This window comes from Ambystoma mexicanum, chromosome 7q, assembly GCF_040938575.1.
Source record: "Ambystoma mexicanum isolate Mex_15411 chromosome 7q, UKY_AmexF1_1, whole genome shotgun sequence".
NCBI lineage: Eukaryota > Metazoa > Chordata > Amphibia > Caudata > Ambystomatidae > Ambystoma > Ambystoma mexicanum.
Window position 1 is genome coordinate 346,466,801 of NC_090941.1, and position 14,401 is coordinate 346,481,201.

Below are 14,401 nucleotides of genomic sequence, written 5' to 3' on the forward strand. Positions count from 1 at the left end.
TTTACTAAGATAATTAAAGATTTCTCCACTGGACGTTGCACTCCCAGAGTGTGCACATTTTGTTTTAGATCTAATGGTAAATACACTACTGTGCCACGAATGCCTTTCACCATTTCAGAGGGAGGTAATTTTGCTGTTTTTGGTTGAAGGCATATTATTGCTTGAAAGGGGTGCACTGTTTGAATTATGATGCTCTCATATAAATTGAGTTGTTGTAGGGTTTTGGTAGTAGGAATAATTCCAAATTATTTGTGATAGCACAAGAAGGAGTTTGGTTGTTGTCAAGTTGTGTAGTGCAGTAACTGCAAAGTATTAAGGGGTCAGTTATTTTGTATTTGTTTTCTGCTATAAGGTAGAGAGCTAATTCAAACCATTTAGAATCTTCATTGTCTTCTATTTTGTATGTTAGGTCTACAGTTTTTGTGTTATTTTTATAAAACGTTTTGCGGCAACATACACACACATGGTTTGGTACTTCAGCAGATGTACTTTTAAATGTCAGTATTTCTTTTTTGTATGTGTGTAGTAGAAGGTTGCCATGCATAGAATTGTTGCTAATTTGTTGTAAAGCTATTTCATTCTGTAGTGGCTTTCACTTCCAAAATATATTTTCTGGATATAGTCGATTTCTTCAAGTAGGTCTTTTGCTGTACCATGTCGAAGAATGTTATTTAAATTGGCTAGTGCTAAAGCAGGACTTTTAGCATAGTATAGTTATAGACTAGATTTCTTATAGTTGAATGATGCGTTGATATCATTTTGATATGATGGAAGGTGGTTTTGCAAGTAGTTCCTGAAATACAGGCCAATGAATGTCCTTGTAGTCCTGTATACTTGCGCACTGGACAGGTATCCATATTTTGCAGTAGTTTAATTTTTATTTTGTCTTTGCCTGTCACATACTGATTGAGGAATTGGCATAAAGACTTGAAAGATTTTTTGGGAACGTTACACATTGACGTGCATGGCCATTTGTCTACTAGGCGTTCTGGTTCAGTTGAATGGAGAGGTAATTCTAAGTTTTCTGGGGTTATTTTTGTAAGCAGTATTTCTTGTTCCATTATGGTATTATTAACTTTTTCATAACTTTGTCCACTGCTATGTATGGCAATTGTATTTGTTTGCTTTTGTTTTTATGCTTCTTCATTAAAATATGGTTTTGTGCTTGTGGTGTGACTCCACTCACCTCCACAGATATTTAAGAAGTTATTTGTGTTGACATTTTGTTTATTGAGAAGTCTTTTTTGTAATTTAGTCATTAGTTTTGTTAGTGGTTTCATTTTGTTTAACACTAACATAAATAACTTTCTTTTGAGAAGGATTGCACAGTCTATCAAAGCTTCTAAGATTAATTTTCTATGGTAGGTTTTAAGGTTTATGCATGACTTCTCTCCTGTTTTTTTAAGATTTTGAAGGACTCTGTGGCGGAACATTTTTGCTAAAATACTTTTTCTTCGTATGCTTACTTGGCACTATATCAAGGTTTATAGGAGCAGTTTTAGCAGTAGTGGTAGCTGAATTCTTCTTAATCGTTTTCTGGTTCGTTTTACATTTTGATAGAGGAGGCAAAGTTTCTGTACTTGAAGCTTCTTTTGTTTCGCTAAATGACTGTATTAGCTGTTTTGTTTAAACTTCTTGTACAAATTCTGCTAGAGATGGATGCTTATTTTGGACACTTCCATTTTCATTTGCTCTACTTCTGCGTTGCTTTCTATGGATTTGATTTTTGGTAGGCATTCTTTAAGGTCTGTTGAAAAAAAATAAAGAAGGTATGGGTTGGGGTGTTCTGCAATGTATGTGTGCATGTGTGCATGAGTTTTTAAGTATGATGATAAAGATGGATGTGATGGTGTGTGATTGTGCATTGGGCAACTACAACTAGTTGGGATGGGTATTCTTGAATTTATGTGCTACTAAACTGGGGTTCAGATGACAGTAGAAAGTAAGCTAGTGGTGAGAAGAAGCACAAATAGTAAATCTAATGGTGTAGGATTAAAACAGTTGTTTGTTCTATAATATTAAAATTCTAGGGGCTCAGTTATGTCATTTGAGCGCCGAAAACTGGGGATTTGTGCACCATTCTGCCTGTAAATCTCTGTTTACCAAATGGGGATTTGTGGACAGAATGGTACACAATCTCTGATTTTAGGTGCAGAAATAGCATGAATTAACCCCACAGTGTGTTTGAGTAATAGTAAAAATATTATGGTGGTATTTAACTTACTTTTTTTGTTGAATGAGCAGGTTTCTTCTTAGTTGTTGTTTGTACTTCAAATTCTGCTGCTGCTTTTCAGGAGAATGGTCTTGAGTGCAATTGTAAAGGAAACAAATTAGTAATTTTGTGTGTTTATACCACTAAGACATTGATTTTTATGTTTTCGTACAAGTATTGTTGTTTGATATTTGAACATAGTGTGTGTATGCAATTTTGTTTGACTATATGCACTCTTGCAAATGTGTGTGTAAAAAGAAATTAAATAGCAGATAGGTTTGGAAGTGACAGTTGATTATACAAGTTAAAAGTCAGTTAATCTGTTTATATGAATGTGTAAGAATTGAACATGCACTATACAGAAAATATGCATACCTGTAGTTTGTGTTCATGCATATGGATATGCATCCAGCTGCAAGTAGAAATCTTGGAGACTTGTACAGTATTTCTTGTAGAAGGTGCTTCCAATGATATGACACTTGTACCCAGAGTGATTAACAGTACATTTGAAGTGCTGATCTATGATGATGGAGTTAGATGTAGAGGTCTTGGATGTGATTGGTGGATGGTCGTGTGACTGGTTAGCTATATCCAATGAGGGAATGGCACAGAGAGTGAAGTGGAAATGTTAGAAGGGCTGTCCATGTTATGATATGTCCGTGGACATGGCGGTAGTCCGCGGACATCGCGTGTTACATACAGGGATTCTTGGGCGGGGAGGCATGCAAATGAGAATGAGCAGAGCAAGGGATTGGTCAGTAAAGTTTAGTGGGTTTATTGTGCCAGGAGATAGTTTGTCAGATACTCTTTTACCTTAGAGAAGAACAGATAGCTATCGCTGTGTGTTTCAGAAAACAGATTGTTTGATGTTGGGAGACTCGTGGATACATTGGTTGAAGGTGCATGCAGAAAGCTGTGGAGTAGCTGTAGATCTTGGATTCCCACATGTGGAAGTGCACTGGCATGGAGTACGTGGAATGAAGTGGTTGGACTTGCTACCTCTCTGTGCTACTTTGGAGACAGAGCATCAACCAGACATAATTGTAATTCATTGTGGATGGCACAGTTTAGGACATGTGTCTGGAATTTCTTTGCAATTTGCAATGAAAGAAGGACTTGGGAAGGTCATGGACATTTTTCCAAATTCTCAAGTAATTTTTTCTCGGATTGCGCAGAGACAAATGTGGCTGCGTTCTTCTTCATTTGGTCCACAAATGGAGAAAGTGAGGCGCAATGTCAATAAGGTGTTTGTGTCTCTCTAAGAGATGTTGGCATGTCCTCTTTTCACAATGAAAATATTATGTTTCGTAGCACATACATTTTTCGCAGAGATGGAGTCCATCTTACTTATGCTGGCAATCAGATTTTTCTGAGAAATGTACAAAATGCATTGTGACCTTTTTTGGAATTACAGCATCCATTTTGTAGTAGGTGTTGACCATTTCAAGTTTTTCAAACACAAACAAACACCACCAAAAGGTTCTTTTCAGAGCCACCACTTCCTCCCAGACAAAAGTGCAATGATTATAATAGGGCAGCATCCCTGCTCCATTTATTTTCCACTTCTATTTTTAAACTATGAAAGGCAGCTCTGAAAAGAGCTTTTTTTTAATTTTTGTTGTTTTATATTGTTTTTGTTTTTTTACACACAACACACTAAGAGAGGAGAGAAAAGGAGGGTAAGGGGGGGACACCAACCACAGGGATAAGAAATGATGGGTGGAGAGAGGAAGATGTAGGGTGGCCCTTACTTGGGTAGTGAGCAGGTCTTCTCGTGCTCTGAGACCAGAGTCTCAAAAGCACTTTGAAGTCTCTCCCCCCTGCAGAGTACTGCGTCACAGTACATACACACAACTGTGACCCTCGAAAGGTAAGGGTCATCAGCATTGCGAAAGGCCTGTGAGGCAACTGGAGGAATACACTGTCCCACAGGAGTGTTCCTTGTGGTGACAGGATCGGAAACAGAGTATGTAGTAGAGGAAGTCAACCTACTACGCTCCTCGCAAGGTACAACCTTGCGAACGGCCCCAACGTGGAACGACCTCAGGTGTCGCTTCATAGTAGTCGTACCAAAGCTGTACGAACCAGGCCTCCCGTGACTCAGTACCATTTTGCACTGGTTGCAGGTGACTTGGTTTGCACGCGCCTTAGGTACGTTACCATGAATGTTAAATAACTGCCATACCCAAGACTCACGGCGAGTGATGGTAGTAGGGACTTCCACAACCTCATTCTCGTAACCCTCTTCATCCTCCTCTTCATCCTCACTCCTGTTCCCCTCTTCAGGCCCTTGGGGAGGTGGTGGTGGTGGAGGGGGTGGGGGTGGTGCTGAGGCAGATGTAGCACCAGGTGACAGTAGTACAGCCATGGATGCCATCAGGTTTCAGAAATAATCTGGAAAATTGGCAGCAGAAATGCACTGTGTTCTGTAAGATAGCCAGAAACACAATGAGGATGAGCTCTGGGTGTGGCCTTTTATAGGGGTGCTTGTGCGTGGTTCGCGGACACCCGCACTGTCCACGGACATATCGAACACCAAAAAAAGGATAAAAAAGTGGCAAAAAAGCATGTAGAAAGCCAGGAATATTGTCTGGGACTTGTGCTATGGTGATTTATTATTGAAAAATATTGTGGTTTGCCTGAAAAGGTCGTTTTAAATTGTTCGGGGACACGAACAGTGTCCGCAGTCAGAACACACGCTCAGCGTGGGCGCAGTCACATGATAGCATCGCAAACATGTCCGCGAAGGCAACGGGTGTCCTCAGCAAAAACAAAGAGGTGATGGTTGGAAGGTTTAGAATGTATCTTAACCACTGGCATTGCTCTGGGCAACCCTCCAGACCACCGTTCTTCGCCTGCCAAGCCATTACAGAAGGGGAAAGACCATATACAAATCAGGCTTGTCCCCACCCTAAAAGGGGCAGTCCAGCCCGAACTGTTAGTTCACATCCCTTCTGCAGGAGACCACAAGCATCCCCAAACATGTTTCGCCCTTGTTGGGGCTCATCAGTGAGGAGTAGCTTGGGCCTCTAGGCCCAGCAGGCACAGGACCCATGTCTGGGCATACCCGTCCCACTCAGGGTGACAAAGCAAAAACAAAGAGGTGATGGCTGGAAAGTTTAGAATGAATCTTAACCACTAGCATTGCTCTGGGCAACCCTCCAGTCCACCGTTCTTTGCCTGCCAAGCCATTACAGAAAGGGAAAGACCATATGCAAATCAGGCTTGGCCCCACCTTAAAAGGGGCAGTCCAGCCTGAACTGCTAGGTCACATCCCTTCTGCACGAGACCACAAGCATCCCTAAACATGTTTCACTCTTGTTGGGACTCATCAGTGAGGAGTAGCTTGGGTCTCTAGGCCCAGCAGGCACGGGACCCACATCTGGGCATACCCGTCCCACTCGGGGTGACAAAGCAAAAACAAAGAGGTGATGGCTGGAAGGTTTAGAATGAATCTTAACCACTGGCATTGCTCTGGACAACCCTCCAGACCACCTTCTTCACCTGCCAAGCCATTACAGAAGAGGAAAGACCATCTGCAAATCAGGCTTGGCCCCACCCTAAAAGGGGCCGTCCAGCCCAAACTGCTAGGTCACATCCCTTCTGCACGAGACCACAAGCATCCCCAAACATGTTTCGCCCTTGTTGGGGCTCAGCAGTGAGGAGTAGCTTGGGTCTCTAGGCCCAGCAGGCACGGGACCACGTCTGGGCATACCCGTCCCACTCGGGGTGACAAAGCAAAAACAAAGAGGTGATGGCTGGAAGGTTTAGAATGAATCTTAACCACTGGCATTGTGCAGGACATCAAATGCACTGAAACTGTTTTCTGCATGCGCGTTGTTGTTCTACGGACACTGTTCGGGTCCTGAAACTAATTAAAAGTGCGACACAAGAGAAACGAACAGTTACGAACAGGCTTTTGTTCTTAGAACAGTTTCAAGCCACTTGCGAACAATACGGACAGGCATAGCGTCCTCAGGACACCCCCATTTCGTTTATTTACGAACATTTCAGGACACCACGTGTGTTCTTAGAACAATTTCAACTTGCCTATGAACAATACGGACAGCGTCCTCAGACACCCCCATTTTGTTTATTTACGAACATTTGAGGACATCGTCTGTATTCTTAGAACAGTTTCAACTTGCCTGCGAACAATACCGACAGTCATAGCATCCTTAGGACACACCCATTTAGTTTATTTACGAACATTTCAGGACACCGCGTGTGTTCTTAGGACAGTTTCATCTTGCTTGCGAACAATACGCTCAGGTCTAGTGTCCTTAGAACACCCCCATTTTGTTTATTTACGAACATCCCAGGACGCTTGCAGGCCGATTCATGGAATTAATGTGTGCTGAAAATGTCTGCGCAAGCGTGCGAAAGCGTGCGAATTCCAGCGCAAGTGCAAAAATCGCAGCTAAACCCTCGCACAGCGATTCATGGAAGTCCATGCGCGTGTAAATCCATGGATGTGTGCTAAAATCCTGCGTGGCGCACGCGTGCGCACATGTCATCAAACAGCGTGTGCTACGCGCACAGTGAAAGCACACTTAGTGCAGCGCACACAACTAAAGTAGGCGGAACACGGGGTGTAACATGCGGAATGGGGAACAACGCCTGAAAATGTGGGCGTTACGGGGGAAGTACAGGAGGCAAATGCGCAGAACGCCCACATGCGCGCCTACAACACGTATTCATGGAATCGAACGGGGCTAACGCGTGGACCAAAAAAGACACGCTAATCCGGAAACACGTACGCCAGCAGGAAGCAGGCGTACGTGGACCCGTGCAGCACAATAGTGCGCGCAAACAACAAACAAGCTCAGACGCTACGATGAATATACCGTTCTTCGCAGCAGTGGTCGTGGGATACCGTAGGAGGAGGAGAAGGATAGTCAGGGCCAGAATTTTTACACCCAGAACCAGCCTTTTTGGGTTGCCTGATGACCAGGTGTATGGGAGGTACAGGTTTCCACCTCACATAATACTCGACCTGGTGAGTGAGTGGGAGGATGACCTCACATCACCCACCCCATGCTCCCAAGCACTGAGCCCCTTGGAAAAGGTGCTCTAGTACTGCACTTCTTGGCTACTGGGTCATTTCAGCAGACAAGTGCCATAGTGGGGGGGTGTCGCAGGCCACGCAGTCACGCTGCCTACCCCAGGTCTTGTCCATCATGACTGCACGCCCCTCAGTCTGCAGGCACATATACCTGCCCAGAACACCTGCCGAAAGGCAGGCTGTTGTCCAGGATTTCCATGGGGTGGCACACTTCCCCAAAGTGCTAGGTGCCATTGATTGCACCCATGTGGGTCTACGTCCTCCCAGGGCATCAGAGCACATCTATAGAAACCGCAAGCACTGGCCTTCCAAAACGTGCAGGTAGTATGTGATGCCAAGGGAATCATCACCTCAGTAAATGCCAAATATCCAGTGTCCACCCATGACAGTTTCATATACAGAATGTCAACCCTAAACCGGGATCTAGAAGCTTGGCGGCATGGCGATACATGGCTGTTTGGTGAGTATAAATGCCACTGCACATGCATGCATGTCAGATACTGAGTAATGTCACAACCCCACTAATGATACCCATCATCACCTCCGCAGGGGACAGTGCCTACCCTCTGAGCACCCACATGATGACGCCAATTCAGAACCCCACCACATCACCTGAGGTAAGATACAACACAGCCCATATTGCAACCCGTGGCATAGTGGAGCGCACATTCGGACTGCTCAAGTCACGCTTTCGCTCCCTTGACCGTTCTGGTGGGCAGCTGCTATACGCTCCCCCAGTAGTGTGCAGGATCATAGTGGCAGCATGTGTCCTGCACAACGTTACAACACGCCAGGGCCTGCCGGTGGACATAGTGGTGCCCCCACATCCCCAACCACATGCACGGCTGCTGCGCATGGGACGGGAAAGGGCATGTGGTGAGGCAGCCCGTACGCAGCTGGTGGCAAATTACTTCACCTAACATCACTGCCCTGTGGAGTGCACACAGCCCTGGCACATACCAGCTGCCAATCAATGATGATGACATAAGGGACAGTCAACTGTCACAACCATACCAGCCTGAGATTGGTCACCTGGAAGTGTTACATTTTGTGCATCCCTACCTGCCGAAAGACAACCAATGCCGTGTCACAAAAAAACACACATTTATGCTGCATGAATAACTACCCCCTTGCAAAATACAACATGAAAATAGCGCCATGTCACCCAACCCCTCCTCAGCTCTGCCACCTAACACACCATGGCATGTCATGCAATGTGAAAGCAAACAAAGCAATGCACAAGACCTGACACAAGTGTCACAAAGTGCACTGTCCCAAATGGAAACAGCCCACAGACAATATGCTCCCAGTAATCAATAACAAACAGCACATATGACCAAATGCTTACCACCAACACAATACATCAACACAGCATGAAACATTGCAAAAACATGACAGTACAAAGTCAAAGTAGTGGTAGTCTTACAACCTGAATAAGCCAGCACATCGATTGGCCACCATTCCACTAATGTGCAAGATCCCACCACAAACAACAGAACTTTGATTGACTAAACAAACCAAAAGAGTTAGGCCCTGAACTCTTCAAAAACAATGCATTTGAGATGTATTTTTTACCTAACCATAAGGTCCTGTTTATAGCTACCAAACGGCATATACAGAATAGAATGCACTGAATCTTGGTTATCAATTTTTTTTTGTTGAGTTCATTGTATCATAATCCGTTGTGCTAATACTGGACGCATTACAGTCCAACTATGTTTTGTCAGAAGACTAGAGCATTAGTAAAAAATGCTTAGGATCACTCTTTGTCTTCAGTTTGAATATTAGGAACCAATTGTTTTCCTCGTAATGGTTTTCATGAAAAAGGCAATACCCTGCTAAACCCAGCCATGGGTGCCATTCCTGTTTCAAAACCCATGTTCTGTTCCAGATGTGGAACAACCTGGTTCTAAACATTGTCTCCATTCCTTGTTTACACACAATGACAATGATTTTCTCTTGTGTATATATGTTGTTAATTTGATTTTCATTCACAATACATGTAAATAAACACATGTCCCCTGATCTAAGGGGTTTATAACAGCTGTTAAGATTTATTCAAATATATGCTGTGACTTCCTTTAAAAGTGATTATAATTTACAATACTTGCATGCTGGTAATAGGGTGATTAGGTTTAACACCACTACAGTTCCCTGTTAACAACACTACATTCTACAAATTAAGAATGGTTTAATTCTTCCGGCGGTTACCAACCCCCCCAGTTATACTTAAGCCAGCACATCGACCCCTTCCAACTGCAGAGTGTTGCTGCCACGCAAATGTGTCAGTGTACTGCATACAACATGAACTCCATCTGCAAAGGAGACAGCCTTGTGAAGACATGAAGAAGGTACCTGCAAATTTTGAGGAAGACATGGATGCACAAGCACATATCAATACACGATGCAGTGTTCAATACAGCAACAATACCCACTAGGGATGTCCACACAGTATTGACTACAGACTGCACACACAGCTCATGGGAGCCCAATGTCACCATGTAAGTCACAGTCACTTGGTCGCACCCTTTGCAAGCCCATGGAAATGAGAAGCAGGAGGGGTGTGTTTGTCACAAACCCAAGCATTTAACCCAAACTCAGGACAAGCCTGCACGTGCCCAGCTGGAATACACAGTGGATGCCCATGGGAGCCACACAAGGCAACACACTGTTAAAAAAAATCTAAAAAAAAAAATCTAAAATGCCCATGTGTGGGTCGGGGGGGATGCCAACCATGAGGTGTTTCGAGGACAGGGTGCACACCAACAACCACCTGCGTGGATGTTGGGAAACAAAATACCTCCAGGGGCTCATGGCCTGCACGGCTATGCCATTGTGGGAGAACTGCTGTCGGTCTCTTCACCCTCTGCTGCTGCATCAGAAGGTGGTGGTGCAATTGGAGGCAGCCCCTGCAAAGCCCTGGTATGATCCTCCATGGCAGCAAGCATGCATGTCTGGAAGGTCTGATTCTGGAGGATGATAGTGCGGAGATCCCCATGCAGCACCTCACGGGTTGCCTGCATTTCTGCACGCATGGCCTCATGTGATGCCCGGATCTCGTCATGGGTTGCCTGTAGCTCAGCTGAGAGTGAACGTGGGAGCTGCTCCAGCTGCTGTTCTGCCCTAAAATTTCTAGAAGCCTCAAGTTCAAGCAGAGTCTCCCAGATGTTATGGAGTTCTACCTTCAGGGCTTCCCTGTGGCCCTGTGACTCTATTGATATGGCTTCTTGCATAGTCTCCAGTGCCGCCCGTCGGTCCCTGTTGGACGCCAACATGTCTTTCCTGTGTGATTGGCAAATGGAGTCTGTTGCCTGCTGTTCTTGCTCCATCTGCCTTTCAGGGGGGATAATGGAAGTGGCCACCCTCTCCATTGCCTGAGCCATCATTTCAATTGATGCTGCCTGTTGGGTTGCCATACTGTACATGGAGTTTTCCCATACAGTATTGCCTGGTGGCGCATGGCCACCGCGTCGGCTGGCTCCACACCTGTTTGGGGCAAGGCCATCTGTACCTGGCTGTGCTGGCACTGCCTGAGGCTGCAGGACTGCATTCCTCCTCTGATCTGCTGGCCCAGGAACAGGATCAGATGTTGTGGAGTATGACCCTGCATCCGTAACCACCAAAGGCGGACCTACCAACAGTGACATCCCCATAGAGGGTTCTACCCCTGGTGGAGGTGGGTTGGACAGAACAGAATCCCTGCCAGAAGCACTCACCTGCGACAGCACATAAGTCTCATCATCCGATTCAGCACCTGAATAGAGGTCTGGGGAGGTGCACCCAGAGGCACCGCGGTCTGCAGTAACAAAGGGTTTTCACCCACCACCATGCCACGTTCTCCAATGGTGCTCGGTCGTGGCTGAGATCCCTCCTGGGTCTGCACCATCTCCTCAACCTCACCAGCATCAAGTGTGTCATCACCTGCAAAAACATGAAATACAACAAATGCAAACAGTCATGAGCACCATAGCACACACATAGGCCTGACAAGACAGAGATCCTGTACATGATTTACACATGTCCCACATGACTATAACCCTGGCATGCATGCACTGTCAATGAGTTGGAAGGGGAGGGAAAAAGCAGACACTGAGGACACCAAGATGGAAAAGCAACACACTTGCTGCATGGTGGGTAGAACTGGCATCACACATTAGTCTGTGAGTGGCATGTCCAATACACATACATGACACATGCCAGTACACAGATGGCATGTAGCATAGCCATGGTACATTAGACAACTACAGCGATATGTCAGTGAATGAGTACTGTCACCCATCCATGTGAGATGGACATGATGAGATGAAAAAAGCTAAATAGTGTGGCAAAAGATGCATGTGCCACACACTGAAACACATCCAGTGTACAATAATACAGTGATTGTAGGCAGATGTACACATCAATGGTTGGTCACTTTAACATGACAGCAAACAACTATCATGTTCCACATTCAAACAGGCCCCAAAAATGAATGTGAGCAGGCCAATACTCAATCAGCCTGAATGGTCTAATCATTCACATAACAAGGCAACAAATTGTGGCCAATGTGGGGTGTAATCAATGACAGAAGCATGTCACATATATGGCATTAGGGCTGAAAAATGTGTAGCAAAAATGGGAGAATTGAAACAATCGCCAGAATGAACACTGAAAAAATCTGAACAACGTTGTTGCAAGATGACAGGTCAAGGGCAACTGCAGTAATGTGGCGCTAATTGGCTACTGTGGGTAGAAGGGATACTGTCATACCCAAATTCAAGGCACGGGAATGTATTGGAGTAAGCACATGGGTGACCCATACCACTCCGGAGTACACACCCTCACCTGGCACTCAATCAGAACCTGTCACCCAAACAACATACACATGGATTACAAACACATGCATGGGCACTCACCGGACAATGCGTCGTAATCAGGTAGGTCTCCCATGCCTTGGATCTGTTCCTCTTTGATGAAGGCTCCAGCAACAGACTCATGTTCAGTGAGTTGGTTGTCCTCTGGTGGAGTCCCACCGCCAGTCACCAGAGTAGAGGCATGATCTGAGGCCAGCTTGTTCTTTGCTCTGCGTTTCAGGTCATTCCACCGCTTGTAGGAATCATCAGCTGTGTGCCTCACAAATCCAAGGGCACTAATGTGGTCCGCGATGGTCTGCAGTGTGCCCTACGTTGACCAGGTGTGGTCTTGCACCTTGCAGTCACCACCATTTTGCGGCTATGTTCCGTGCATCAAGTTCGGCATCATTAAAGCTAGACTTCCTCGACGTGCCGGAGTGTGTAGCCGTGTCTGGGGTCTCAGCCTGTAGTGCCAGAGCACCCTTCTTCTTCTTTTTCAAAGGTGGTGCGGATTCTGAGTGGCTTATGCCGCTCTGGTCAGTAGGGGCAGAAGCGCCGGTGGACGGTGTACTAGGAGTGTGCGAAGGCACAATGACCCTAGGTCTTGGTGCAGGCATTGGCTGCAGGGTGATGTTGGCAGGGGCAACGTCAGTCTGATGGACCTGGGCCGAAACTGTCCCGGGTGGAAGACTCAGAGCTGGGGAGGATAGAGCTGCAGCTGCCCCTGCAGCCTCCCCACCCTGCCTACTTGGGGCAGCAGATGACATTGCTGCCCCAGATCCACGTGGCCTGGTGACAACAACTTGCACCGCCACACGTGGCTTAGACTTGCTGACCTGGAAGTCAGCCTGGGAGTCTTCCTGTGCCAGTTCAGGTGCCACAATGGGCCGGTCCAACAAGGGCTGAGCTGGGATGGTGTCAGCTACGTTTCCCACAACCATGGGGGGGTGGGGCATGGGTGTCCCTGATTGGTCCTCCACACATGGGGGTCTAGGGGCACCCTGCAAATCCTGGCCACGTACCCTACCGCGCCCACTACGCCCACCTTTTGAAGGTCGGCCAACTTTGCCTCCCTTACCGCTTGGTCGCCTCCCAACCATGGCACTGATGTTGTTGTGTGTATGGGAGTAGCAGTGAACTATTGTCCTGGGCAATTGGGGGTGAAAGGGGTAGGGTACTAGATGGAATTCATACCCTAGTGCTCTAGCAAGGCTGTCTGTGACCCCTGGGGGAAGATGACGGGTCACGCAACGCACAGGCACCCCAAAAACAAAAATGAACGTGCACGCAACCCCTCGTAGACCACGTGCGTGGAAAAATGAACCTGCACTACACTGTGGCACCCAGAAACACAAAAATAAGCGTACGCATAATAAACGCAGCCTACAATGACCTCTGAAGGGGTACGCGACACACAGGGCAAGCACAGTTGGTAAATACGCGCACGACTCACCGTATGCCTGTAAAAAGAATGTGAAAAAGACGCGCGTGTGCGCGTTGGCAACACCTCCGCCAAAAGAAGAATTGTACGCTGTCTGAGGAAACAGGACAAAAGAAGAAGTGAACGCTGTTTGAGGAAACAGGGCCAACCAAAAAATTGAACGCTGTCAGAGGTAACAGGGAGTACGAACTTGAAACGCTGTGAAGTAATCGCGTGTGAACCAACAAGGAGTACAAAATTCACCCACTCGCTCTCCACGAAAAGCACTTACAAGTAAATGGCGTCCTACACATACCTTTTAAACCGGCCCACACGTACGTCACTTACCCGTGTACGCGCTAAGGCCCTTTCCTCCAATTACACGAGCTGACACTCGGACGTGCAGTTTTTGCACGTGTACGATAAACATGGACCCTTGTTGAGGGAAACGCCCTTGCGCGTCATGTCACAGATGTGCTTACACGCTAAAGGGCCTTTGGTCCAATGAATTTGCGTACGTGCGGTGTATTCACGTGCTGATTCACTATGCACCCGTCATGAGGGAAAGAACTGCGCACGTAATGTCACAGACGCGCATAGGCCCTTTCCTCAGATTACACGCATTCACAGGCAGACATGCAGTTTTTTCACATGCGCTGAACCACTATGCATGCCCACGTCACGAGGGAAACGCCCGTGCGCGTAACATCACCGACTTGCGTAGGCCCTTTCCTTGGATTACACGCATTTATACGCAGACGTGCAGTTTTTTCATGCGCGCTGAACCACTATGCCCACGTCACGACGGAAACGCCCGCGTGCGTAACGTCACAGATGCGCTTACGTGCTAAGGGCCTTTCCTTGAATTACAA

The 14,401-nt window shown here is 46.4% G+C and overlaps 1 protein-coding gene across 1 annotated transcript in view; it reads left to right on the forward strand.

Annotated features, from left to right (window-relative positions):
* The window catches only part of KLHL1 (kelch like family member 1), a 1,778,891-nt gene that overhangs the window by 1,737,029 nt on the left and 27,461 nt on the right, over nt 1-14,401 (forward strand). The window lies entirely within an intron of this gene.